We start from the raw sequence: 27,138 nt of genomic DNA on the forward strand, positions 1-27,138 counted from the left end.
CAGTACTGCTGTTTATTTCTTTGTTCATAAGCACTGCTGATTATTCAAGTGACCATACCACCTCCTCTGTCCTAGTCTCAAGGATTCCTCTTTTTCCTCATCCATTGGCAGTTCCCTCCCAGCCCAAGGGAAAACTGATGTTGTGTCTCAGCACCAGAGGAAGGGAAAACCAGGTCAGGACTGGTCAGATTAGGAGGCATAATCCAGTCCCACTCTGATCCCAAACAAATAGACTTTTCTAAACTGTTCATTCAGGAAAAATGAAGTCCTGAAAGAGAAATGAGAGTGTGGGTAAGGACAGTAGAGTTGAAAAGGCATGAAAGGAGAAGGTGCAATGGGGACTAAGAGACATTCAGAGAACATTTGATACAGGGAAGTCTCTTAAAACCACAATTTCTCAAGACAGATCTATTTTCCTTTCCTCTACACTCTGCCTTTTCATGACTGCTCTCCACTCATTCCCAGAGCACCCAAGGCCTGCCACCCCATGCCAAAGGACACCACCACCCCATTCCTATCAATGGGCATGTCCCTGGTTTGCCCTGGAAAGTCATTCCTCACAACCACAATTACAACATCTTGTAGTCCCATCCCTCCAATGTTGCCCTTTCCCACACATTGTTCCTCAAGTTTTTTCTCCTCTTGTTGCCATTGCAGGACTTTCTGTTCTCCGGCCATTTTTTGAGGCTCAAAGGGAGGTCAAGCTCAGGGCGCCAAGAGCCATATGCAAACAATGTCTTGCTCAAGCTGCTTCCAGGGTGAACAGACTGGACAAACAAATGTTGAAGGGGAAAATGGAGGTATAACTTCACAAGCAGCCTTTCAGGCTTGTCTCATGTAATCTGAGCTGCCTGCTAGACTAAGCACTATGCCAAGTGCCTGTCCATGAATAATCCCCCCATCTTCCCCATTCATACGCATGTCACACAGCAAAGAGCTATGGATAGGCCAAAAAAGAGTCACAGATAAAAGCACTAAACTTTTGTAAAGATCCTTATAAGAAAAGGTGGTGACATCAGTTTTCACCATAACATAAAACAGGGCCATCAGTGACTGCCATTCAGTTGTTCAATAGACCTCAAAGATCAACTGAGTTTTTCCTGTAATAAAAACTCATATTACTGATTACTAATAAAACAAGCATACATAAACTGGAGGTATCTGGCATAAACAAGCACCATTGGATTTCACATTGGCAAGCCTACAGTAATGTTAAATATTTAGGAAGACATGAGGAAAAAGAAATCATTGTAATTGATGCCAAAAATATATATATGAATAAATAAAAAGTAGCCACTTCAAAGGTTTCTGAGATTTAAAAACTCAAGAAAAATTCCTTGAGTATATGGGCAATTTGCTTATTACCATTCCAGACCATTCAGGCTCCAAAAATATATATTGCCTGTTCTTCCTGGCATCTGTAATTCAGTTTTGATGCCTGCTCTCTCCTGGTCCCCTATTTTAGAGTAAGGAGCTGGTCTACAAAAACAGGGCCCAGACATTGCTGCACACTGGCTTATGGGAATGACTTTCTTGCCTTTACTAGATGCAATTGCAATCAATCACCTACAAATGAAGGCTTCACTAGTTCATTACCAGTTCCCTGAGCCATCCAGCCTCCCCAAATGCTTCATAAAACTTCTAGATTTCTAATATTTAAATTAAGTATTTCAATTACCTAATACTTAGCAATGCTGCTTATGTTTCTCTTGATTTTTCTTTTCCTACATGGACTTAGGTTAGAAAAACTTCTGTATTAAATGTATATCTTAATTAAAGATAAGCTGTTTTAAGTGCAGGAAAATTAAAAAAATTCAAAGTTATAATTTTTCTCTCTGTTTCAAAGATGTAAATTCCAGAAAGAGAGCAGTTAGACTTTAAAAGAAAAATTTATGAGTATTTCCCTCTTGGTACTCCTTTCAGTGCTTCCTAATTAAGGACAAGCCAATACAGTATCATGTACCAATCTGGTATTTATTAACAAAGCTAGTCATGATTTTTAACTGATTATTGCTCAGAGGATCCTCCCCTCATTAATATAAATGAATTAGGAGGAATAGTGCCAAATGTTTCAAATGGGAATTAACATGAGACTGCAAGGTATAATTAGTTGAAAATGCTAAATACATCAAAGTATTAATCTGTGTATGCATATATATATGCCTATATATGCACCACATTTATATACTTTCTAAAAGTATGATGTATATGTACACATAGTTGCATACATCAACTTAAGTGCAGCTTATAGATGGATGCACACCTCTTTTATTATATTATACCCTGCAGCTAAGGAAAGTAGGGTATCAAGCTGAAAGAGGACTACAAAATCCAGAGAACAAAAATAGAGAGACATCCACACATTTGATAACATATTTCATTTAAGGCAAGGAATCTCTGAATCAAACACCATTGTAGGTACAATATCACAGCCCTGTTGTCTTGTTTTCTGTTAGCCTTATAATTGTGTAATTTTCTTTCCTTTCCCCCTGTGATTTCTGTGCTTGTATGTGTGTCTGTGTGTGATTCTGTCCATGTGTACTTGCTAGTCTGTAAGTGTGAATACAGTGAGTCTGAATCACAACAGCTGAGACAATAATGTTACTCTGCATTTCAGATGTTTAGATTTATATAATACTTTTTTTTTCAGTGCTTTTGACATCTTCTGCAGCTGTTTGGGAAAGCCTCTCAATATTTCTGGAAACAAAAGTTATTTGGGAAACAAACACCAAGGTCAGAATATCAAACAACAGACAGAGAGGCAAATCAGGACGTGTAGCAGAAATATGCTCACCTTTATTTCTCAGCTATACTCTGTACTCAGCCGAAAAAAAATAGCCTCTTTTTTGGTCACCTCCTGAAACCAAAGCTCACACTACTCAGTGAGGTACAGGGATTACAATCTAAACAAGCTGAGAGCTAAACTACTACCAGTTTTGGACTTGTTGGGCCTGTTAATTTTACACAAAGGTATAAAACTGGGCTAATCCAGTGGGTGGCCAAATGTTGCTGAAAAGAAAGGCTTTGTCCAATTTTCTGGATTGATATTTATGCTTCAGAAGGCAGTCACATTTACTATGAACCAAAGAAGGTAAAGGTGGATGCAAACAATTTAAATGGAGAGGAGAGGATGGATTGAACAACTCCATGACTGCAACCACGTGATATGTTGAAAAAGTGATGTTTGTACCTCACAGCTGCAGTAAAGGACTACTACCCTCTGAAAAGTTCTCAGCTTTGGACTCAAGTCTCTAAAATGTATCCACAGTGAAATCAGGTTTAAACCTTATCACATTATTCACGTGAGTTGTCAGCCACAACTATATGCAGGGATCAGTCTGACACATACAATAACTGACAAACTGGATCAGACCCATTATCCTTTCTGTGTCCATTGATGGTATTAAATGTTTAGGGAAGAAATATAACAGAATGGTCATTCCTTAAATATACCCTCCTCACTTCCAGCATTTGACAATTTACTGATGTCTAGTAGGGAGTTGCATCAGATTGTTGTGTCTAATATGTCCCAACAGGAGGACAAAGTGACCTTGTGTTACATGACCTTGTCTTATCTTGTTTTGAAACCATTGTTCTTTTTGGTCCCCACAATATCCTCTAGCAGCCAGGCACAATATTTCTGAGAAAGTACAAGCTTTCTTCAAGAGAAAGTACAAGGAGTAGATTTGTTTTTTAAATTGTTCCATGGTCCTCTCACTGATTGTTCCCAATCAGTGAAAGGTTTTTATTCTTTGAATTTTTCTTCTGTCTTCACCTTCTCCAAGCCATTTCAAGCCAAGGAAAGTCCATAGACTTTCCTTTCTTTGGTTATCTTTTGTTTTGAGCAGTTAAGTAGCCTAGTGTACTTACAAGTTTGCAGAATATGGAAACATGCATGAAAGCATACAATTTTAAATAAAAAACTTTTACATCTTTTACATTCTATATCTCTGTTACATCATAGATAGCATTCTATTTGCTATCTTAAAATATGTCTTTGAACAAGTGTATAAATGAAAAGATTAAGAGATTACAAGGAATTCAAAGTAGAGACTGTATCTTTGCATGTACAGTAACACGTATGATGGTGGTGCCTTTAAACATGACTGTATCAAAGATAGTAAATACTGATAACAAATGTATGGAATAGCAGCACAAATATAAGAACATTTAAAGACTAAGTTACTGTACTATTAAAAACATATATGTTGGGTTAATAGTGTTTGCTTTCACCAGTGAAGAAAGCCCTTTTATGGGCTTCCACTTGTGGTCATAACTGCTTCACTGGTATTTTAACCTTCAGGATTTCTATTCCTCTAAATATCTAATTAGTACTGCTGTTTTAATGGTTTTATAAAAGCATCTTGGCATGTATGCTCAGAATGGCCTAGTGCCAAAGTACCATAACGTGCAGGAACCGTAATGATTCTGTCTCTGCTCTGACTCTTTGTGATAAATATGATAGAAAAAAATCAAATGTAAAACTAACATGACAGCTCACATATCTGACGGATTTCATAAACTCTATTCAGAACAAGCCTTCCATATCTTTGACTGGCCATTGTTGTTTTTAGACATACCAGCATGTAATTTGTTCCTTTTTTGCCTTTTACTTCTTTATGTCATCCGTGACCTACACATATTCATCATACATATTGGCCAAATCCTGTCACCCCTACCTTTGTGAGCTGCAGAGGAAGAAGACCAAGGCATAAAGGAACAAAAAGGACACTGTATAGAAACTCAAAGAATTTTTAACAGCAGAGCATCTGAGAAGTTTGATTTTGCTCTAGAGTCACAGCCTGGTGCACTGCATGGGATGTTCAGCAGATGCTGAACCCACTACACTAAGGCAGTATCAGAAGTTAAAGCACTGCTATACATCCAGCCAGATAACTTTTTCTATACATCAATATCTTCTGTAAAGGGCCCTTTTCCTAAGCATCTGAATGACACAAAGACTTACATTAATGCAAAAAGCCCAGTAAAGGGCTGAGGTTCTGACCTAATGCTTCCTCCCACTCATTCAAAATAGTCCTTAAAGCAGCTTAACCCAGTCTCAAAATCAAAGTATGATGTTCTCTACTTCTGCTTCCTGGTGGATAATGTATAGACTGTAGCAAGTATATCTCACAGACTAGTAAGGTCTAACTAGCATAATGGTCCTCTGGTGCCACTAGCAGTCCACATAATTTACAGTCACCCTCAGATTGCTCTAACTCATGGCAAGGGACAAAAGCTGGCTAATGATCAGTCAGTGCAAGGTGGCATCTTTGCTCACACCTCCCTCCCAATTAGCACTCCTTGCTCCTTGCCTGCAGCAGAAAATCTGGGCCTTTATATTATTTTCCCACAACAGCAGCCTCCATCATTAATTAGTGTATGGAAGCTCTGGAGATCCATTGGGAACGGAGAAAAAACATTCTCCTGTGACAGTGCTACTCATGCTAACAACTCCAATTCCCCTCAAACTGTCAGTGACACATCCTTGAGGTCTGGTGACCCTGCACAAGACCTTCCTTTGGACTTAGGAAAGGAAACAATGAGATATACAACTCATGAAGCTTATGGCTTCCTGACTCATGGTTGTATTATCTTTATCTGATGGGGTTCAAGCTAAGTCCAAAGCCTTTACCGTAACCGGGGCATTGGTAATGTCTCTATCCCATGTTTATTCTCTGTTGACTAATGCAGTTTATCTTACAGTGAAGAATCAGTTTTATACTGTTTTTCAGTAAGGACATGATTTGGGTGCCCCTTCTTTATTTTTCTACCTATTTTCATAAAACTAACAAGAATGCTGTATCTTTGGAACTTAGGATCACCATCAGCTGGCTTAAAATAAGAAGTTTTTAGGCAGACATACAGAAACCATCTTGAGGGGAAAAAGAATCTAAATAAAAAGTAAATTTGAAAAAGGTCTGTTCCTGTGCTTTGATTCCAGAAGAAATCTGACTAAATTAGAGTTTTCTCAAGAAAGCTGGAAGCTATAATTATCTTTTAAATATTTTGAAAAACCATGGATAAGATCTGGAGGTATCAGGTGAAATTTTCTGTCATTCTTTCATCAGTAATAATGTCACGTTTACTTTTTGTATGATATCAGGTGCAAGAAGAAAGTATACATGTGACATATGTGATATCAGTCAAAAACACCATTAAAATATACATTAAGAAACATGCAAGCAGCTTTCCACTAACAATTAGTTTTCCAATTTTATATAGCTTTTGTGCAGCTGAGGATATTAGTCCAGATTCACAAGCAGTTTTGCCCAGCAAAGAACAGCAAAAGAATACATGATTTCTTTTTTTTTTTTTTTTTTTTTTTTTTCTGTAGTTTTATTACACAAGGAAAAGGTCCTGGTGAACTCAGCATCTGCCCAGTTCAGATCATGGCTGTACTACGAGACGATATACCTTGTACTGATTCAGCTCCCAAAGTCTTAGTTTGACATCCACTTGGTTCAGCTTAAATCTGTAAATGGTCCAAGGTCAGACCTTTGGCTGTTGTAAGGTAGAGATCAGCAATCTGAAGGGGATATCCCCAGGATATTAAATCTATTGACCTATTGACCCAAAAAACTCTGATAGTTGAAAAGAGCTGTCAGTCACTAACACTGAAGTCTCTGCTAAGCAGGATATGAAGTAAAACAAGCACGTTTTGGGATTATTCCCTAACAGTGTCCCAGTTCAGATTTTTTATTGACCTAGGGCATAAGTTAACTCCTATGATAAGGGTCTGCCAATAGAAGGCAGAGTCGTCAGTACAGATCACAAGGGAAAATTAAGCTTAAACATCAAATTCATTCTTTAAAAGTTAAATAATGTTTCTGGCATCTATAAGTTCAAAGTAAAATCCTGTTTTTTTCTATTCACATTCTTTTCCATCCTCATCCCATTAATGATGAAGAGCACATACCTAATGTGCCTGGTCTGGTATTATCACATATAGAAATGTCACCTTCAATCCCATTCTGTCTGTAATTTAAGCATATATGCTATTGGGCGGAAGAACACTTATATTGCACCCCCCACCTTCTTTCCAGGATTGAAAGGATTGAAATAGAAAGTTCTGTATCTTGCTGAAACACCCATATGGAGGGCTGCAGATGTGAGAAGGATGGAGAGTGGATAAGGACCAGGACAAAAGAAAATGTAAAGGAGGCAAAATATTTCAGCTGCCTTTTAAAATATCAGCTGCCTTTTAAAACATATAAAGTTAACTCAGATCAAATTGGTTCCAGAACAGTATGCATTCTATTCCAGCAATATCTATTGCCATATGGGACTTTTAAATACTGGGTTTGGAAAGGAAAGAAAAGAACACAAGGTAGCCTAGTTAAAAACGCACCAGAAGTATGAAGACAGCAGCCCAGTCTGTTACTTGATATTCAAACCTTCTTAGAACTTTACTGGGATTTTTCTTCTTCTTTCTTCTGGGGAATTCTACATTGCTATATGATCAAATGCTTGACAGCCGTTTTCAAGTAATTTTGCATGATTTCCATACTGAAGAAGTATTAAACATAAGATTCCAAGAAACTAGTCAGACTCTTTACATTTTGCTGTTTTCTCCAGCATAAACACCCTAACCAGTGCCCCTAAGTATAGTACAATATCACACTATTTTCCATATTTTCTTTTCCTCATAGAAAATTCAAAGCTTTTATATATTTTCATATTTGCTATACATTTGGATCAAATATCTCTTGAATATGTAGAAGGGAACAATCAAATGTAAGAACAACAATATTTTTGAGTGTGTTTGACTATGAGTACATCTACCTATCCTGTGATGCATTTAAATTCTCTTCACAACCAGCTTAGAATGAATAAGTTTTTCGGCATTATGTATGGAGTTAATAAATATACAAATCAAGTAAAAGTGTGTTAAAAATAAACTACAACTTTGAGATAATAAAATAAATTTTAAAAGGAGGAAGCTATATAGTATAACTGCAAATGAGTCATCTTAATGGCATAACAAGAAGAAAAACATACATGACTTTGGCATTACAGTCAGCGTCACAATTGTTCTGGTAAGAGAGGAAGGGGAGAGAAAGAAAGAGTCTGACTTTAGATGCCTAAGTGTTGCTTAATAGCAGAGAAGCAAGAATTCTACTTCATAGTTACCCTTTTTTGTAATGTTTTGGGGCTATTCGGGTGAAAAATGTAAATATTAATAATTGTCTAGTAAACTACTACACTAAATTTTTGTTTCACTTATATCCCAGAGTGAGGCACTCATATGGAAACAATTGTACTTTTTTCATTAATTTTGTAGAATCACAGAATTCTTTACGTTAGAAAAGACCTCCAAGATCATCAAGTCCAACCGTTAACCTAGCACTGCCAGGTCTGCCACTAAACCATGTCCCCAAGCACCACATCTGCATATATTTTAAATACCTCCAAGGATGGTGACTCAACTACTTTTGTAGGTGGCCTGTTCCAATGCACTCTTCACTTTCAGTGAAGAATTTTTTCCTAATATCCAAGCTAAACCTCCCCTGGTGCAACTTGAGGACATTCCCTTTTGTCTTATCACTTGTCTGGGAGAAGAGACTGACCCCCACCCACGAGCAATAAGGCCTCCCCTGAGCCTCTTTTTCTCCAGGCTAAACAACCCCAGCTCCCTCAGCTGCTCCTCATAAGACTTGTTCTCTAGACCCTTCACAAGCTTCACAGCCCTTCTTTGGACACACTCCAGCACCAAAATGTCCTTCTTGTAGTAAGGGGCCCAAAACTGAACACAGTATTCATGGTGAAGCCTTACCAGAGCAGAGTACAGGGAAACAATAACTTCCATAGTCCTGCTGGCCACAGCGTTTCTGATAATTTGAAACTATTCTGCAGTGACTAACATGTGAACATGTCTGCCAAAGTACTCAAGATTGTTTTTGCACTTGTGTGTGTATTTAAGATCATTAAGCAATGCTGTGAATAACTGCTAACATTTTGAAACATCTTTATCATTCTTTAAATCCAATGTAAAATGTTTCTAAAGTATAAACATGCCTCCTATAAAGAAAAGAAAATCTATTTGCCTTTTTATTTCAGAGGATGCATTATCATCTCAGGAACTTGTTTAAAGGTGACCTACAAATAATTTATCAGCAGTTAGTTTTATATAGCTCATGCTTCATGATGAATGAATCAAGAGTGCCAAAGGTTTATTTTATACTTGTTACTTGTGTAAGGTACTTTTTTTTTTCTTTAGGATATTTTTAAATGTCAGTTTTCATTTTCCTGTATTTTAATCACTGAACTGATTAGCGATTTAAAAAATCCATATCAGCATGGTTGAAAAAGATGGAGAAATAAGAAATATTTTATACTTACTTACCCTCTCTAAAAGGTTGTTCTGCGTTACAGCTACAACAGTGTTAACAAAAGAAAAATACAAAAAGTATCAGGGATTATCACTTAAACTCCTTTTCTTTTCTTGATTCATTCCTCCCTTTATCTTTTTTGACTCTTATGATGTCATATGTTCACCAGCTCTTCAGACATAGATCGTTGTAAATGGACTTGGACATATAACAGGAAAAAGAAGGGTGGTGATATAATACAACTGTCAAGTGTTTTTACATTTAATAAAGTGCTAAAAATTTAACCCAAGCTATATGCACTTTTTCCTTGATTATGCTTAACTCATTCTTACTGTAAAAACAAACAAAAACACCTTACTGCCTAACATATAGATATAAAATCTCAAGTTGTTCAGTTTTAAAGGTTATTATAGCCAATAGCCTTTCTTTCTACTTCGTAATGGACTGAAGAACTGATTTGCAATAGCAAAAGACAGGAGAATTGATATCCAATTCTGTTTAACAGAGCACATTATGCATGATGTATAAGGGACTCACCTTGCTCATCATCAACACCTGAAACAGGTATGGAGGCAGCCAATTTCCCTTAGCAAGGAAGAATCATCTTGTCTTAATTTATAAGGTCCTCAATCGTCCATCTTGGAAGCAACAGCATAGCATGTTTGGCATAGACCCTAGTTCAAGGACTGCAATGAGGATGCCCTACTCATTTAACCAAGAGCGCCTGCCTTCCTCATCTCTGCAGGCAGCAGCCTGAGATTTTCTGGCCTGAACACCTAATCGCCATAGGCAGTACTTAAGGTGATGTCCCTATGAAGTAAAAGACAACCATGATGAGATAGCTTTTTAAAAAGAGAGGTGATGTAAATAATACGAAGAGGCATCCAGAGGCATTGAGAAATGCAGGAGACAGCTCAATCCCAAGGAAGGACTAGTGACACTAGTCCTGTCTTCACTGTCACAGAAAACCTTTGTTGCAAGTAATATAAAATTGTGAAGTTCATCAATTTCACAAAGCTCTGCAAATGAAAGTCCACAGCTGTGAATAATACTGCTGTTTTGGATGGAGTTGCACTGGTAGAGCTGTGTGAAGCTGTTTTGTGTAAACTCATGACCATAATATTCTAGCTCCTAGCTGGTGCAACCTGATGTGTAAATGCTGACATATCCCTTTTTCTTACCTGTCTTAGTGCTTTGAACAAATCAGGATAGAATTCTATGTTTATTGCCTGTTTTTATTTCTTTACCCCCAGGTGCTCAACCTCCTGAAAACCTCTGTAGCTGAAGCCATATCACTAGCAATAGCTTAAAAATGAACTAGCCACTCCTTTTTCCAAGCCACTAATCTCTTTGGAGAAAGAAATGTTTGATATGAATTTTCTTGATTATTCTAATTATATTTAATGTTGGGACAGAGGGAGAGAGGGAAGAAGCTCAGTCCTCTGACTGTCTCTCATTTATGCTTCATTCTGAGTGTCAGATGTTCGTCAGGATATGTCACAGACTTCAGTGCAAAACCTATGGATTTACTTCATTATGAAAAGGAATCAAGTGCCTCCAGTCATGAAGATGCATTTCTAATGGCAACCTTTCCAGGATCTAAGACCTTAGGCTTGCATTAAGAAAAGTTTACTCCACAGAGGGTAACAGTCAAAAGGACAGCAATGAATTTCTCTTTTCTGTCAGCTACTGATCTTCATCTCTCATGCATCCTCCTGAAGTGGGATGTAGATGCAGCACTGACTCGTTTACTCTGAGCTATCCTCTGCTCCTTCTCCACCCTACTAAGCTGTTTGTGGTTGCTCACTGGAGCCATCTTGAGTGTATTTGCCACCAGCTGCTTCCCACAACCTCGTTGCTCCCCTACCCACCTCCAGAGTGTTGCACCACACTGCAGGAGCCCACAGTGCCATTTGCCAACACCATCTGCTGGACCTCCTGAGCCAAGATTACCTCCTCCTAAACCCACACCCTTTCTATCAGGGTTTCAAAGCCTGCAAACAAGGGGTCACAATCTGAAAAGAAAGGCTCAAAAAATCTGAAACTGCTGTTCGTACTCCCAGCATCTTTTCTTTCTCTTTCCAGCACACAAACATCCTGTTCATCTTGCAGTAATTGTTCTGGTGGAAAAAGAAAATTTCATTACAACTTTTGGCTGCTGGTTTAAGCACATGAGTGGCCCCAGCAAATCTGTGAGGTGATAGTCTTAATTATACCTTCTGTATCTCCAGACTGTCCCAATCCAAACAACTGAAACTGAAGACCCAGATGGTGGATATACATACTGAATCCCAGTCTCTCTATAGTGAAGACTTTTAGTAATAGAATTTAAGAGATTGTTTTATTTGCTTGACCACACTGCTTATTCCCGTATCTCATGCTTGTGATACAGTGCTTGTCCCTACACATCCTTAACCTGCAGGAATCTCTTGCTTATATATTTCTCCCTTTCATCTCTAAAGCATCTGCATTGGATTGACACACCACAGTGGTTCTGAAGAGCTTTAATCTTCCTCTAATCTGTAAGGTACTCTGATGCTTTTCTTGCTGTTTCCTCTTTGTTGAGAAAAACCTGTGCTTTCAGCCCCCAGGTCTCATCCCATGTTACAGCAGAAAGGTTCCTCTGGGTTCCCTGTACATTTTTCAAGGACCATGGTCCTTCTACAGCTGCACTGAGTATGAGGACATGTTATTGACTCAGCTTGAGGAGAAAACCTATGAAATCTAGGCTCTACACGGAAAATAAGCCTCAGGTTATTATGCTGTCATGAAACCATAGGGTCTTTCTTTCATCTTCCATTCAAACACATTTAAAAATGCAAAGAGCGATTTTTTCCTTTGCAATTCATACTTTTCCAATGGTTTTGGTTAGCTGTTGGAAAAAAAAAAAAAAAAAAAAAAAAAAAGACAGACCAGAATCCAGAATCCCCAAGTTCTACTCTGCTTTTAACTCTCAGACAGATTTTCTTAGTTCCCTTCTTCACAGTGTTCCTCAGTTTACCAATTTGCAAAGTTGCTACAATAACAGTAACATTTCCACAGGAAAGCAGAGAGGAACAGCAAATGTTCACAGAAAGACTTTGACAATGGAAAAAAAATAAAATATTAGATTACATTCTTAAAAATTAAAAACGTGAAAGATTATTTGCATATCTACACATCAACTTAAGCCTTGAATCTGCTTGTAAATTAACCACTCCTATGTGAACCCCGCACTCTGTTTATAAGACACATTGTTTCCTTTATAAAGCCTACAGAAGCCAGACTTTGATTTGAATACAATAAAATTGCAGAAACAGCAGAAGCTGGCCATGTAACTCCTATTTTAATGAATACCTAAAGTAACAGTCCTCTAAGCCATTGTGTCATCTTTCAACTCATGTCCCTCCCTCCCCCTTTCTGCACCAAACTCGAGGAAAAGAAAAACTGATTGGCAGGTACTGTAGCTGGCGTGAATAACCACGACTATATATCTTGTCAAAAATCAGCATGTACTTTAAAAAAGAAGAAAGTAAAATATGAAGATAAGAGGAATAATCTGAGGCTCTCCCATATTCTCATTCAAATTTTTCTATTTAGATTTCACTATATTTCCTTTTTTAACCTTCTCCTGCAGGTCTTTATATATAGGACAAAAAAATCCACTTCTGTCATTTAAAGCATGATGAAAGTACCAAAGAAAAATCTATTTTCAGCTGTTTCTCGTTAGAGCACTTTTTTGCCACTGTGATGAAAGTCGATGCAAAGAAAGAAAGACGAGTCACTGATGAAGATGAAGAAGCATTTCTGATCAGCCATCTGTTCAAGCAATTAAACCCTTCGCAAATAAAGTTGTGTATACATATATAGCGAGCCCATAAAGATATACATATCTATGTGTACGCTGGCATGCAAAGACATACATATAAATACCATGTAAAGTCTGCTTTGCATATACTAAACTCTGCTTAAACTCAGCTTACATGCTGAGCATGGCTAATTAAAGGCAGACATAGAGAAACACTGCAAATGTAAAATAGAATTTGGCCCCAATGGAGAACAAAGCCTTCTCTATTAACATCCTTTTCTCTTAATGGTCCTTATGTAGTAAAAATAAAGTCCAAACACTATAATTTCACTCCCAGAAAAGTTACAAATACTGTAGGTATCTTTAGAAACAGCTGCAAAAGTGGATTCACTTCTGACAAGATTGGTGTTAATTACCAGTAAGGACTTCAGTATAATACTATTTAAATCATTTTAAATTATCCCTCTCAAAAATTAATTTTTCATCAAAGATTACACAAAAAAATCATGATATCATCTCTGCAGCTGCGATTTAGTAATAATTTCATCTATTATTACCAATGTCAGTTAGATAAAAGAAAAATGGCATCCTACTGTGCTGATTCCAGCATAGGCCATATATAGAAATTTTTAACTATCACTTATAATCGCCTTGATGAGCTTAAACCTCCTCTCAATTAACACCCTAAATGACACTGAGACATCTTAATGGAGGATGTAAGTAAAGGAAAAAGACTTTAATCAAAGAATAAAAAGAGAAGTGCCAAGCAAAAGGAGGAAGTCTGGCGCACCTCTCAGTGTCCAATCACACTGAGGTCCTTTATCTTGTCTTGAACTTCTTGTCATCTTAATATTGTGACTGTAACTTCACAGCAGCCATAAAGGGAAAGAAAAAAAAAAAAAAAAAAGTGCATATTCTTATCTGTAGTTTGCATCCATGTCTGAGAAAGACACTGGTTGTATACACTGAGCAGGCAAACACAGACTAAATGAAACTGAAGAGACTGAGAAAAATAAAATGATTATAAGTTAAAATGAGCCTTACTACATTTTGGTTTCTCTTTCAATAGTGGTTCAGGGCAGATCTTAAAGATGTAATGATTCCCATACTATTCAATAAAACTTGAAACAGCATGTTCTGATCCAAACATCCTGACCTGAACAAAGTTCTGCTTTTACAGCCAAGCAGTAATTATACTTTTAAATCTCGCAGTTGCCAGACAGCCATGTAGATATTTGTTTAAATGGCACCTACAGTCAATATTATTAAGGGCATTCTTGTCTCTTTAAAATACCTCTAAGCATCCTAATACCAGCATTTAAATGTATATGTATGCCACGTGGTTACAGCAGTAGTCTTCAAATTTCAGGAGGATTCAGACATAAGCCTGTGTCTAGTGGTTCCCAAACCTGTGAAGCCAACTTTCTAGCCATCAAAGTAACCACACAAATGTAAGGAGCTGATAATCCTCAGCTACCTTCTGCAGGCTTCTTGCTATAGCCTTGTGCAAAACCACTGGGTGATGACTGCAGCCTGAGAGCTGCTGATTTTGGACTGCATGTAGTCAAAGGGAAGGGTAGCAGGTAGTTTTGCCCTTATGTATGTCTTGGTGACAATCTGCCAGCTCTGACAGAGAAATAGGGTATTGAGAAGTGTGGTCACAAACACCTCTGAGAGACTTCAGGATGTGCTGTAAGTGCCCAGGAACCATACATCTCTGCTTTAGTTGCTAACATCACTGTTAGGTTTTGATGTATCTAGACTACCACAAATAGAAGTTCCTGTTCACTGTAGCTGTTCCCATGTCTGTAATTCAAAATATATATATATTATTTCATGGCCTGATATTTTTTCAGTAAATTCACTCATAATGAGAAGCAAATTAATATCTCTGGGTGCATTAATGGTAAAAAAATCTAATTAAAATCAGCAATAGTAATTCATTTCTTTCAAGTGTTTGTTTGCCCGTTAGAGCTTCACAAACTGTTAGCTACAAATAATACTAGTTAAGGATTCAGCTCATTTTGATTAGGAAATCATTTGCAAATGGATTATGCTTTTATTTGTCATAGGTATTTGTTGAATAGTTCACCCAACCATTTCAGCTTGTCGGTTGTTTGCTTCAGCTTTTCACTAGGCACTCCTATCCCGGTGCTAAGCACACAGTATTTATGACACACAAAGTACCGTTAAAAGAGCCCCTAAGGTAAAGGTAAGAAATACTCCAACCTCTGCTCCATGACAGGCTCAGTATCCAGTAAATTTAGTCACTGCTCTTACAGAGAAATTGATCAAACCCAGGGAATTATTTCTCCTCCTGTGCCGAATGATTTTAGACACATGAATATTACATAGCAACTAATAATAAGCAATGGACTGTGTATTTTTAGGGAGAAATTTGCAGATGTGCAGTGATTCGTATTAATATCTGTGCAACTTTCAGCATTCACAAATATTACCCTGCCGTGTGGGCAGCTGTCTGAGTATTTCCAACTAAAGAGCTTCTCGTGATTCACAAAAAAAGCAACCTTCTACCATTCACTCTCCAAATTGGTTTCTGCTCAAGCTCCCCACATTCTTGCTGCCCTCCCAGAAAAAAAAATGTCCTCCCCCTCCAGCCCCCAATTTGGTCTGGTCTTCTAGCCAAACACATTTCTTTCTCCAATTAAAATTAAAGAAGGGTTGATTTTGCATACATAACACACAAGGTAGTAACAAAGTAATGCATGCAATTAAAAAAAAAAAAAAAAAAAAAAAAAAAAAAAACCAAAAAAAAAACACCATTAAGTGTTCACTGATCTGAAGGTTGACAGTTTACAGAGAGAAAAAAAAAAAAAAAAAAAAAAAAAAAGAGAGAGAGAGAGAGAGAAACTAATAACCATAACTTTACAGAATGAAAACATCTTGCATGGAAAAGAAGCGTCACTTTCTATAACTGCAGCTCTGACAGAAACTGCTGTATGGTCCACTGCTAAATGCTAAGCACACCATCTTAAAGACTACACTCTCTTTTCTGTGTGATCAAGGAAACACTTATTTTCTTATCCAGCAGAAAAACTCTAAGTACACTGCTTTTAACTTGGTCTCCATTTCTATGTTTTACTAGTATGATAATCATTTCTGTTGATTACAAGTCTGAAAAAAATGCCTTTTCTGATCAAAATGGCTGTGGCAACAAGGAGCCTAAGGCAGACCTGGTAATGCTGATATCAAAAGGAAGTCCTATTCCTGGAATTGGGTTTGAGCTTCCTCGGCAAGTGACTCTCATAAACAGCATCTCTTCAGAGGGATGGGAGTGTGCCAGTCAAGACACATCAAAGAAATACTTTCAAGTGCAGACAAGCCTAGGAGCACTGATACTCAGAATCAGCTAACCAAATCCACAGTTTGGTGTCGACGGACATTCTTGCACTGGTTTATCACTTTGTGGCCCACACTTAAGCCCATGTTAGGAAGCTTTGTAAGACAGTTTATTCTATCTAATGCTGACATTCATATCCCTTGCTCCCAGCTCTACACTGTTACACCCTGCTTTTCATGGACACTGGTGCTCATCTGATCTCTGTGCTAACCAATTTAGTTCACCAACTGGGCAGAAAATGATGCTTTGTTATTTGCTGCATTTGTTTTCTGCCTCTGTGGTGAGCTGAAGTGCCTTACTAGGGCATCAAACAAGCTCCACAACCACCGTGAGAAGGAGGGAGGAAGGAAGATTGTTTCCTCATGGTATCAACAGGATTTTAGGATGGATCAGTCCACTGGGGACACCATTCCCCTTAGCAGTGCTATATCACTGCATCTAGAGCTACCATTTTGTCCATGTCAGAGATACTGTTCTTACCAAATACAGGGACATCTGGTAAGAATAAAAGACAAGACTTACACAAAAACAACCTTTTTTTTTTTCAGGGTGGGAATGAATTACACAGAGAAATACACCAGCCTGGCAGTTGAGATTTGTTGGCATTGTTATGTTGGTTAAGTTTATGAGGAAGGAAAAAAAAAAATAAAAAAAAAAAAGACAAAGAAACAGCAAACCACACTTTCCTCTCCTAACTAGCACTGCTATGGCTGCAACTACCCTGACGTATATGCCATTTTATCTACAAAAGAGGACTTTTGCCCTGTACTTATCTTGTTCAGGAAGTTGTATCAGTTTATCAGCTTTTTGTGCCAGTGTAAACTTAGCTTCCAATGGAGGTGTCTGACAGTCTAGCTATATCACAAGCCCTTTCTAGCTAGGATATGGTCATAACAGAAACCTTTAGGCTTTTGATTACGAAGAAAGCCTATATTTCAGTGGATGCCCTGCCATGAAGCTGCACAGCTGCTATGAGGGTACTATTTTTGCTTCTTCAGTCACCACCTTTACAAACAAAAAAGAAATTCTGTGTGTGATGTGAATAACAATAAAAAAAATCTATTCAAAATGACTGTGCTGCATTTGTGTCCTTTTATTTCTTTGCCAGCAATAAAGGAGTTCACTCTAAAATCCCCAGCGCTCTGCAATTGCTTGAGAGCCGGGACAGCTCTCAAGCCAGGTCTAAATTATAAAGTGTTGTTGACAAAGCTGTTTCAGTCACAAGCATGAAAAAAATCACACCCTTAATTGATACAGATAAGCCAGCAACACCCTCTGTATAGATGCAAGAATCCCTTTGCTGGCATGGCTTATGTCACTCAAAAAGGTAGTTGAAGAAAAAAAGACTCCAATATATGTTTTTCTCCTGGTAGAGCTCAGCCAACAAAGCCTGTGTATCATGGACCAATGATTCCCATTTTTTCTGCAGTCAAGACTTGCTTGGGAAAATTAACACCTCCCTGCATCCAGACCCCTTCTCCCAAACTGGGCTTTTAGCTCCCCATTGTCTCCTTTTTGCTGCTTCCCTTCTCTTTAGCATTTGTTCAACAGCTGCCTTGTTGTCCTCCAGCTTCCTAGGTCCTCTGCTGCTCATGGGGCCATTTCTGTATAGACACTGTCAGCACATGTCTCCTAGCATTTCTGGTTGTAGATGAACTCACTGGTTGGGAAATCTCCATCCAAATTTACACAGCCTGTCAGAATGAAAGTGAGGAAATGCTTTCCATATGACCATTTGGATTTGTCACTCTCAACACTAACACTCATCAAATCTCAGAATTGCTGAGGTTGGCAAAGACCTCTAGACATCATCTAGTCTGACCCCATGGTCAAAATAGCACCATATAGAAGAGATTACACAGGGCTCTGTCCAGTTGGGTTTGGAATATCTCCAAGGACAGGCACTATGGAGAACTCCATATTGTAACCAGTAGTGACATGGTATCATTTAAATCATTCCCCTGTGGAAAAAAAAAAAAAAAAAAAAAAAAAAAACCTTAAACCACTTAAAGACTGCACAGACTCCAGTACATTTTTCTCATTTGGTTCCATTACCCAGTAACAGGTACAGAAATAATTAGAGATGGAGAACACATATGGGGAAAAACAGAAACTGGAGGTGCTATTCTGATAAGAGAAGAGACATTTAAAAAACAGGCAGGGTTGGAAGGGTTAAAGCTGATTAGTTTTCTGCAATTCTTCTGTCTTTCTGCAGAATTCTAAACAATCAGAAGGCTGCACCCTCCCTTTCCTTGTATTGAGGTTGCTACTTGACCCCTAGAAGTTTGAATCTTACTGATACTTTCAGGAATGATAACAGATCTAAGGACTGATTCTTATTTTGCATATGAGATTTACAGTCATGTATTTCTACTAAGTAGACTGAGGTTATTCTTATTTTATATATACACATCCTTAAATGCCACCAAACTAGATTCAAAAATAAACCATTTCCTTAGCAGTACAAGTAAAACAGCATGAAATATACAAAGTTCTCTCCAGATTGTAGACATAGCCTTATGGATATATGCTTATCCCCTCCTCTCTCTTTTTTTTTTAACTTATTTCTCAGTGGGATAGCTTGCCAGACCCACCCCAAGCCACTTTAGGTTCATTTAACTGAAGATTTAATCTTGCAGAATTGAATCCTCCTACACTATATCTTATGCTTGGATGGATCTATGGCTAACTGGACAGGTGCAAGGATGAATGATAATACATCACTATATTAGCAAATGCTGCCTTAATATTTAACTTTCTGAAGGAAACTCTGGCCTATAATAATGCTTCGTTTACTTTGGAGTTAAATACAATAATTTTACTGATGCCCATGAAGTTACATTAGCTTTTTGAAAAAGGTAAATTTAAGGAGAATTAAGCTTTCCAAAGCTAAGCATAAGGGAATGATATTGAGTTTTGTTTACAATACAGTGTTTTTGATCTTAAAAGTAGAAAGGCGGGAAACATCATCATAATATTTATATGAGAAATTGATTAAACAACTATTACCCATCATCTAACTTCAGAAGATTATTTAAAAAAAAAATACTTTTTCTTCAAAATTAATTTAACTATGTGAAATAATTCTTCTGTCTCTGTCTCTCTTATTCACATCACAATATTGTATCAACACAGTAATAACATATTTTTTTTAATATGTTAGTGACTTTCTTCCTAAAAGAGCACAAAGTTCTGTCTAGATGATGAAAGTTCTTTAGCTACTTCTAAAAATCAGCTCCATCAGAGGTGAAACAGAGCAAGCACTTAACACATAAAAAAGGATGAGTGTAAGTGAAGAAAAAGATTGTACCCAATTGAAATCTCAAGGAATAGAAGTAGGGAGAATGTAATCACCCAGTCAGAAGTTGATTAAGATACCACTCTTTCAGCTGTGAGACCTTTAGTTTCTCTAAGTGGCTAGGACAAGTTAACATTTCATTCAAAAGGTGCGATCTCACAAACAGCATACTCTTCCCAACAAAGCAGGAACAGACATGGAGAGGAAACAGTATTGTTGGCTGAAATCTTAACACTGAACAAGTTCAAACCCAGGATTCTCCTTTTCTCTTGCCCCTGAAGCTCCGTCTTTCTTTCAAACATTACATTTAGTAAGAAATCCTATAAGCTAAGAAAAGAGAGCATTTGGTACAGAAGAACTAACCCTATGCCTGCAAGATTCCTGAAAACAGCATGAGTTCCCTATGCAGGCTGCATCAGAAATTATTAAGTGGAAACAGTATTGTTATGCTTACAATATTTTTCTCTGTCCATCAATTACTCACATTCCGATAAAGTTTTGTGTTTTTTTTTTTTTTTTCTTGCTTTGTTTTTCTCATTAAAATTCTCAGTAGCAATTGAAAACTGCAAAATTCAGCTGAAGCAAATAGCAAAACAAACTGGAATTGACTTTGGGCAGTTTCTGGAACCCGAGTTTCAGCTTCAGCTGTGTTCTCAGGGGCATGATATAGCAATCCCAAAGATTCTTTAATTCATGCCACAAGTATTTGGTCTTCAAGACTAAAAATGCATTGTGGTCTGCACCTCCACCAGAAAAAAAAAAAAATGGTGAGACAAAAAAAAAAAAAAAACAGCGTTGTTTCAGCTATAGTGTCTCAGCAGCAGAATTTCTAAAACATCACCAAAGCCTGCCCTGTGGGGAGAGAATGCAAAACCAGCCTTAGGGCAGTTGTTTTCCCAGGAGCAACACAGGACTGCCACAGAGGTCATAATCCAGAGCATGTTCATGTGTCTTCCATGTCCTCTTAATGTTTCTTGTGAAAGATGGACACTCATATAGCAAAAAGTTATGCCAGCAGCAGATCAATGCAACTGTGCCTCCTTCTAATAATTTTAATGCTGGATCATGATTGAGTAAGACATTAGGTGGACTGCAAAGTGTAGCATAACACTGCCCTACTGTTAAGCTCTAATTAGTTAAGGCAGCATAGAGCCTCCCTGGAACAAGATGCTCATATTTCTTAGAAATGCAGACAGTCTTTTATAGAAATATGAATTAAGAGCTTTTTTTTTTTTTTTTTTTTTTTTTTTTTAATATATGCAAGGTAAAGGCAGGGAAGGGAATTAGCGAATGAAACCCTCACAGGACAGATCATGAGTCTTCTCTTCAGGATAGTATTTGAAATAGAAGTACCCCCTGAAGAAAAGCAGTAAGTAACAGTATAGATACAATAGTATTAGTACTGGGAAGTGCCATACCCTATTTGATACAAGTGCAGCTGAGTGTCACAGGAAGGAGGAAATGGACTAACATTACTTGTGATTTATTATTTCCTTGCTCTGTTGCTGATGCTCTGTGAGATATTTAGTGATGCACTTCACTCCCTACCAAAACTGGAAATAAAATATATGTGCCAAAAGGCGTTCTGATCTGTGGATTAAAAAACTTTAATCCACAATGCTAGGGCCTCATAATGAAATGTGACCTTACATCCCTGTGTATAAATAAACTTTGATTGTAACCCTATTTGGGACTCAGTCATTTATAACAGACGTAAAATAAATTAAAACTCAGGGCTGAACACAGAAACACCAAAATACAAAATAAAAAAAAAAAAAAATGGCTTGACTAATTATGGGAATGTCTCCTCCAGCAAACTGGCAGTAGTGACATGGCCCTGCCTAAAACAACATGGAGCAATGCATTAAAAAGGCTGGCCAGTAATGTTATGCCATGAAATGGTAATGTGTTTTTGCAGCAAAATGTTGTATTAAGTTTCTGTATTGGAATTTGAGGTCTGTGGATATGGAGAATGGAACAATTTCAAATGAACAGCAGAGTTTGTCCTAAGTGTAGTCACTTCAGTACAAAAATGAATGGGCTTGCAGGCATGTGGTGGAGAATAGTTAAAAATGACTGGAGTACTCTTCAGATTATTGAAGCAATCTAGGAAATCTAAATTGGTCTACAGTGCCCGTGCCCAGAGCACCCTATTCACTTCCAAAATGAAGTGCTCTTAAATAAATAAATAAATAAAAAGTGAAGCATTGCATTTGGAAAGAATCAGAGGTCTGGGCATGCACTGTGCAGAACAATTTAAAATTACTGGAGCACTTCAGCTTTTTTTTTTTTTTAGCATGCACTTCTTTTTGGAAATGAATCAAAAAGCATTCTATCATAGTAGGCAAACTCATGAATGATTTAAAAATTGAAACCTATGCAAAACAAAAGGGGTGGGGGGGGGAGGATAATTAAAATAATAGCACTACCTCCTCACCCCCTAGCTCTGAAAGCCACCAAAAGTAAAAGGGAGATGGAAAAGAAGGTTGGAAAGAGAAGAAGGAAAAAAAAAAAAAAAAAAAGCTTCAAGGAATTGTAGGGACATCTCTGACCTGGTCTGTATGCTATGCAGAGATCCACAAATCAATACACTGCTGGAGCGACAGGATGGTTTTGGGAATAGACTATGGTGACCCTGTCTCCTCACCTTTGGCTATATGAACTTCCTTCACATCACAGAAAATGCCTCTTCTCCTTCCTGGTTGCATCTGAGTATCTGCTCCCTTAAGAGCTGCACTTGCCCACAACTGCTTAACAACATTTTTATATAGATTTTTCTTCCTTTGGTGCAAGACATCTTGCATGGGCTGGTTCTAAAGATTTAGTTGTGATTTAGTCAGGGTTAAAGCTCCAGATCTTCAGCGTGTAGGACTATGGGGGATTTCAGCTTTCATTTAACATGAGAGTTTATTTTCTAGTCCCTGCAGCTGATGAGAAAAACTTGGAAACATATCCCCAGGAAGCTAGACTTGAAATTCTAGCAGGCAAATAAGAAGATCTTCCCCTTCCCACTCCTCTCCACACAACCCAAATTATTTTTAAAGCTCAGAATTCCAAAACCAATTTCACAACTTTGCAATATGCGGGTCTGGCAGTTCCCTTCTGCTTTGCCTCCCTCCCAGTATGCAATGCTTCCTCGTGAGCTAAAATGAAAGGAAGAACATGGCGAGGAGAGGAGCCTGCCAGGATCTCGGTCCCCTCACACCTAGGCCACCAAGGGCGGACACGCAGGTTGGTGGCCCATGGCCACAGCAGAAAGAGTCTGGGGAGGGTTCATGTCTGTGGGACTGAGGAACATTGCAGGCCTCACTCTGAGGAAAGGAGGAGAGTTGGCCTTGCTGCCAGCAAAATTTGGGCTCTCTTCCAGCACTCAGAAACGTACACACTTTTATGTATTTGCCACATGGTTCTGCTGTGCGGTAGCACATGTGTTGTGGCTGCGCAATGCAGAGTGAAAAGAGCACGCGGCAGGAGAAGTGCTGCTGTGGGGAAGTGGCACAGGCAGGCCATGGTACCTGGGGTCAGGGTGGCAGCTAGAGACGCTCCACTTCTGCCTGCCAGAGGTGAAGTTTGCACTCAGTTGCCTTTTTGCAAGGGTAAAAGCCTCATTACCAGGTGCTTGGGAAGCTCTGGTCTGCATTTCCTCACCCTAATTTCATTATTGTTGGCCTGTGGCCTGGTGTTGTTCTTTGCAGAACGAAAGTATTAATGGAGACCAGGTCCCACTGAAGTAGGCAACAAAAGCATAGGAGATGACTGTAAAGAGCTTACATTGACATCTAACAAAATGGGCAAAAGGTAGAACAAATGAAACATTATTTCAGTTCCAGGTCCCCAAAGTCTCACATCAGTGTCTTAACTAAAAAAGACGTACCTTCTCCATTAGCCCACAGTGGAGCAACTGTTGAAAAATCAAACCATTCCACCACAGCTCCCCCCAAAACAATCCACAACATAATTTCCTACCTACACCTGTGCTTAGGAGAAAAAATCCTATTAAAAGGGACCTGTGTGACAAATGCGCCTCTGGTTCATGAATACCCTTGGAAAACAAGGAGGTCATTTAGGGAGAGTCAGCTACAAATGCAGAACAAGGATCTCCTTGCCTTGACCAGAGTTAATGTTTGCTCAGTGGAGGAGCAGGTGACACAAGGCAATCTGCATGCAGCCGAAGGCTGATGGAAAGCTTGTTTGTGCTCAGTACACTAAAGTTGTTCAGGAACAGTTACGTAAAGATTAGCCCTGTAATGCTGCCAAATGCTTCGTGTTATTATGTGCTGTGTTGGTGCCAGGCAGCCCCACATGTCAGAGCTGCCTCATAGGGCAGTTTTAACATGCACACCCACATTTTCAGAGTTTGGGGAAAAAAAAAAAAAAAAAAAAAGGCCACAGAGGAACCAACTCTGACCTCGTTCGCATGGCTGCCACTACTGATTACCATCAGCTTGTACCTGCCTGAGTGCAACCAGCGTAGAGCTGGAAAGGCGCTTCCACCTCATTTTTGAGATGGCTGTCCTCGCCTCTCCTCCTCCTCCTGACCATCATGTTTCCTCAGAGAATCCCAGTAGTGTAGATCAAAAAATAAAAGTAGCAACACAACCGTGTGGGAGCATACAAATTTAATGTTTGCTAAATAGGAAGGCAGTCTAAACAACACAATGATTGGAGTTATGCAGGTCATAAGTCTAGGGAGTAAGGAGTTCATATACTTTCTTTTCTTTCTTCCCTTGCTCTGTTTTCTTCACAAAAGTTCATTAAACAATGATTCTTTTTCCTTTAAAAATTTATGAATGAATTATGTGTTCATGAAAATGAGAGAGTAAAAAGCATTGGCCTTAGTCAGACATAGTGCAGTCTGGCACGGCAGAGAGAGAAACTTGTAAATAACAGATATGGGTATTACCTGTGTGGGACGCACCTGTCCTGGCAGGGAGTGGATGTGGAGCCCAAGACTCTGAGGAAAAGGAAAAGGTTGCTTCATCCAGAAAACTGCTTTCATTTGCACTAAACAGGTCTCAGTTATGCGGAAGCAGCAGCTGAAAAAAAAAATTAAAAAAAAATGTCTGCAGACATAAAAATGGACCTCTTTATCTAAACTTGTATCATAAGTGTCTCAATCCTTTTCTTAGGCCTGGACATAGCTGTATCATCATTGCACTGTAAAAAAGTAGTAATAAATAATAAAAAGTAATGAGAAGTCTTATATAGCCCTTTTTATGCATAAGTTTCTACTACTTTACAAAATACAAAGTCTCCCTTTGTTTCCCAATCTCATTCTCTCTCCATCTCCATAGAATCATTCTTTTTTTTTTTCACTTTTAAACAGATTTTATACATGTATTTCTTTATTGAGTCGTTTTTTTTTTTTTTGATATTTTCTTTTCCATCATCTTTATTCTCACTTAGCTTCGATTTTGTATCTGTTTTTCTAGTATTCTATTTCTTTTCATTACTTTGTATTTCTACATCTCCTCCTCTCTGTTCTTTGCCTGTCTGCTTGCCCCTTCCCTACATCTCTTCTTCTTTATCTATTGCCTTCTCTCTTCATTCTCTGACGGTGATTCTATTCCTTCCTAGCTCTGTTTTCAAAACCCTCTTCTTACATCCTGTTCCTTGCTGTGATCATTTCACAAGTCCTGTTCCCTTTCTTGTCTCCTGTGTTTATTATTATTTATATAGCTTAGTGCCCAGAGTTATAATCTTGACTGTCTTCTCAACACCACCACCGTCACCCTTCTCAGGGATCTATGTTAACAGTCAAGGGCATTCTGTCTCAAAAATCTTCTCTTTTCCTTCTCCTTTTTTACTATCTGCAGATTGAGCCTGCCTGACAATGACAATGAAAATATTAGGATTATCTTGTCCTTTCAGTATGTCAGGAGAATAGGTTCTGGCTGCAAGGACAGCTTGCTTTGGAGTCTGTGGAGAAGGGGCCACACTGCGACACGATCTCCAGGAAGAACACCAACTCATTTATTGCAGAGTATCTGCCAGTAGTCTCAAAGGACACAAATTCCTCAAACAGCTCTGCGTCTTCCAAAATCAGGTTGGCTAGTGACTGTGGAGAGGGAACTAGCAGACTTCGCTGACTGTGTGGCTGTCACAAGCAGAATTACTCTTTTCCAGGATTGCCCTCAAGATGAAGACTATAATTGGATCTGTTTGTGCATGTCTGTACATGCAAAAACACTCCACCACAAGAAGGATAAATAAAATAAAATAAAATAAATAAAATAAAATAAAATAAAATAAAATAAAATAAAATAAAATAAAATAAAATAAAATAAAATAAAATAAAATAAAATAAAATAAAATAAAATAAATAATGGGAGACAAAATGACTCAGAGCACCCCATGGCTGAAGGATGGAACATGTTCCTGGCTATTTTAAAGGAATGAGTCTGATGATAATTAAGCTTAAAACAAACAAGCAAACACTGTGGAGCTTTCTGGGCTGCAGTGGGAGTATTTCAAGCAGCTTCTTAGGTGTGGTAAGGTATGGTTTTATGGTTTCAAGCCCTTGACTTGCTTCCACTTGCCTTGAGCTGACCGGGGTTTTCAGACAGCCAGCTTTGGCCTTAGGAAGCTGAATCTTTTTGTGGGTTTATGCCTATGAGAAGCTGATCCTCACAGCTTTACTGGATGGGAATGATATCCAAGACCTGCTTCTCTCTAGAAGGATAAAACTTAGTCGATGATTAGTTGTACTACATCCAAAGGAACCACAGGTAATTGGAGAAGGTTAAAATTCCCTTACTCTGATGGTCAGCACTGTGTTGTAACTAAGAGAGGTCTTCAGTCCAGAAGTCTGTGAAAGCCAACGGAAAAAAATGTGAAAAGGGAGAGGGTTGGAGTGACATAAAGAAACAAGTGGCTGCAGGAACTCTGGAACAAGGCAGAGAGGGAGGCGGAAGAGATGCAGAAAGAAGAAGAAACTTGAGGACGACAGTGGCTTAAAAAAAAAAAAAAAAAAAGCTACTTGTGGAAAAAGGATCCAAAAGCTGAACCTGCAGTTACTTTTTTTCTTCTTCTTTTAATTCCTTCTTCTTTCACCTTTCCTTTTTCAATGCAAATGGGTCAGAATCCATCAGTGTATGCCTTTCAGGATTCTGGCCATGTGCACTGGCATGACATGGTCAGAACATTTTAGTAACACTGATCTAGATTACATTAGTTTTTGCATTTTCAGCCCCCAATATCTCCTCCAGGTTTGTTCCATCCCCAGAGTCGTATTATATTAACCTGGCTACTTTTACATGCTTACATCCTTTTTTGTAACAAATGAAGGATGTATAAATCTTTTCCACACAAGTCTGGGAGGATAAATCAGAGCCTGCAGTCATATCTACACTGTGTGACC

At 38.3% G+C, this 27,138-nt stretch overlaps 1 long non-coding RNA gene across 1 annotated transcript in view; it reads right to left on the minus strand.

Annotated features, from left to right (window-relative positions):
* LOC137856916 (uncharacterized) overlaps nucleotides 1-27,138 on the minus strand; it is a 118,354-nt gene that overhangs the window by 81,218 nt on the left and 9,998 nt on the right. The window contains exon 4 of the long non-coding RNA XR_011096873.1: nucleotides 24,682-24,814. This is a non-coding gene — a long non-coding RNA (uncharacterized lncRNA). The remainder of the gene's footprint in view (nucleotides 1-24,681; nucleotides 24,815-27,138) is intronic.

The sequence above is a fragment of the Anas acuta genome, chromosome 5 (genome assembly GCF_963932015.1).
Source record: "Anas acuta chromosome 5, bAnaAcu1.1, whole genome shotgun sequence".
Classification (NCBI taxonomy): domain Eukaryota; kingdom Metazoa; phylum Chordata; class Aves; order Anseriformes; family Anatidae; genus Anas; species Anas acuta.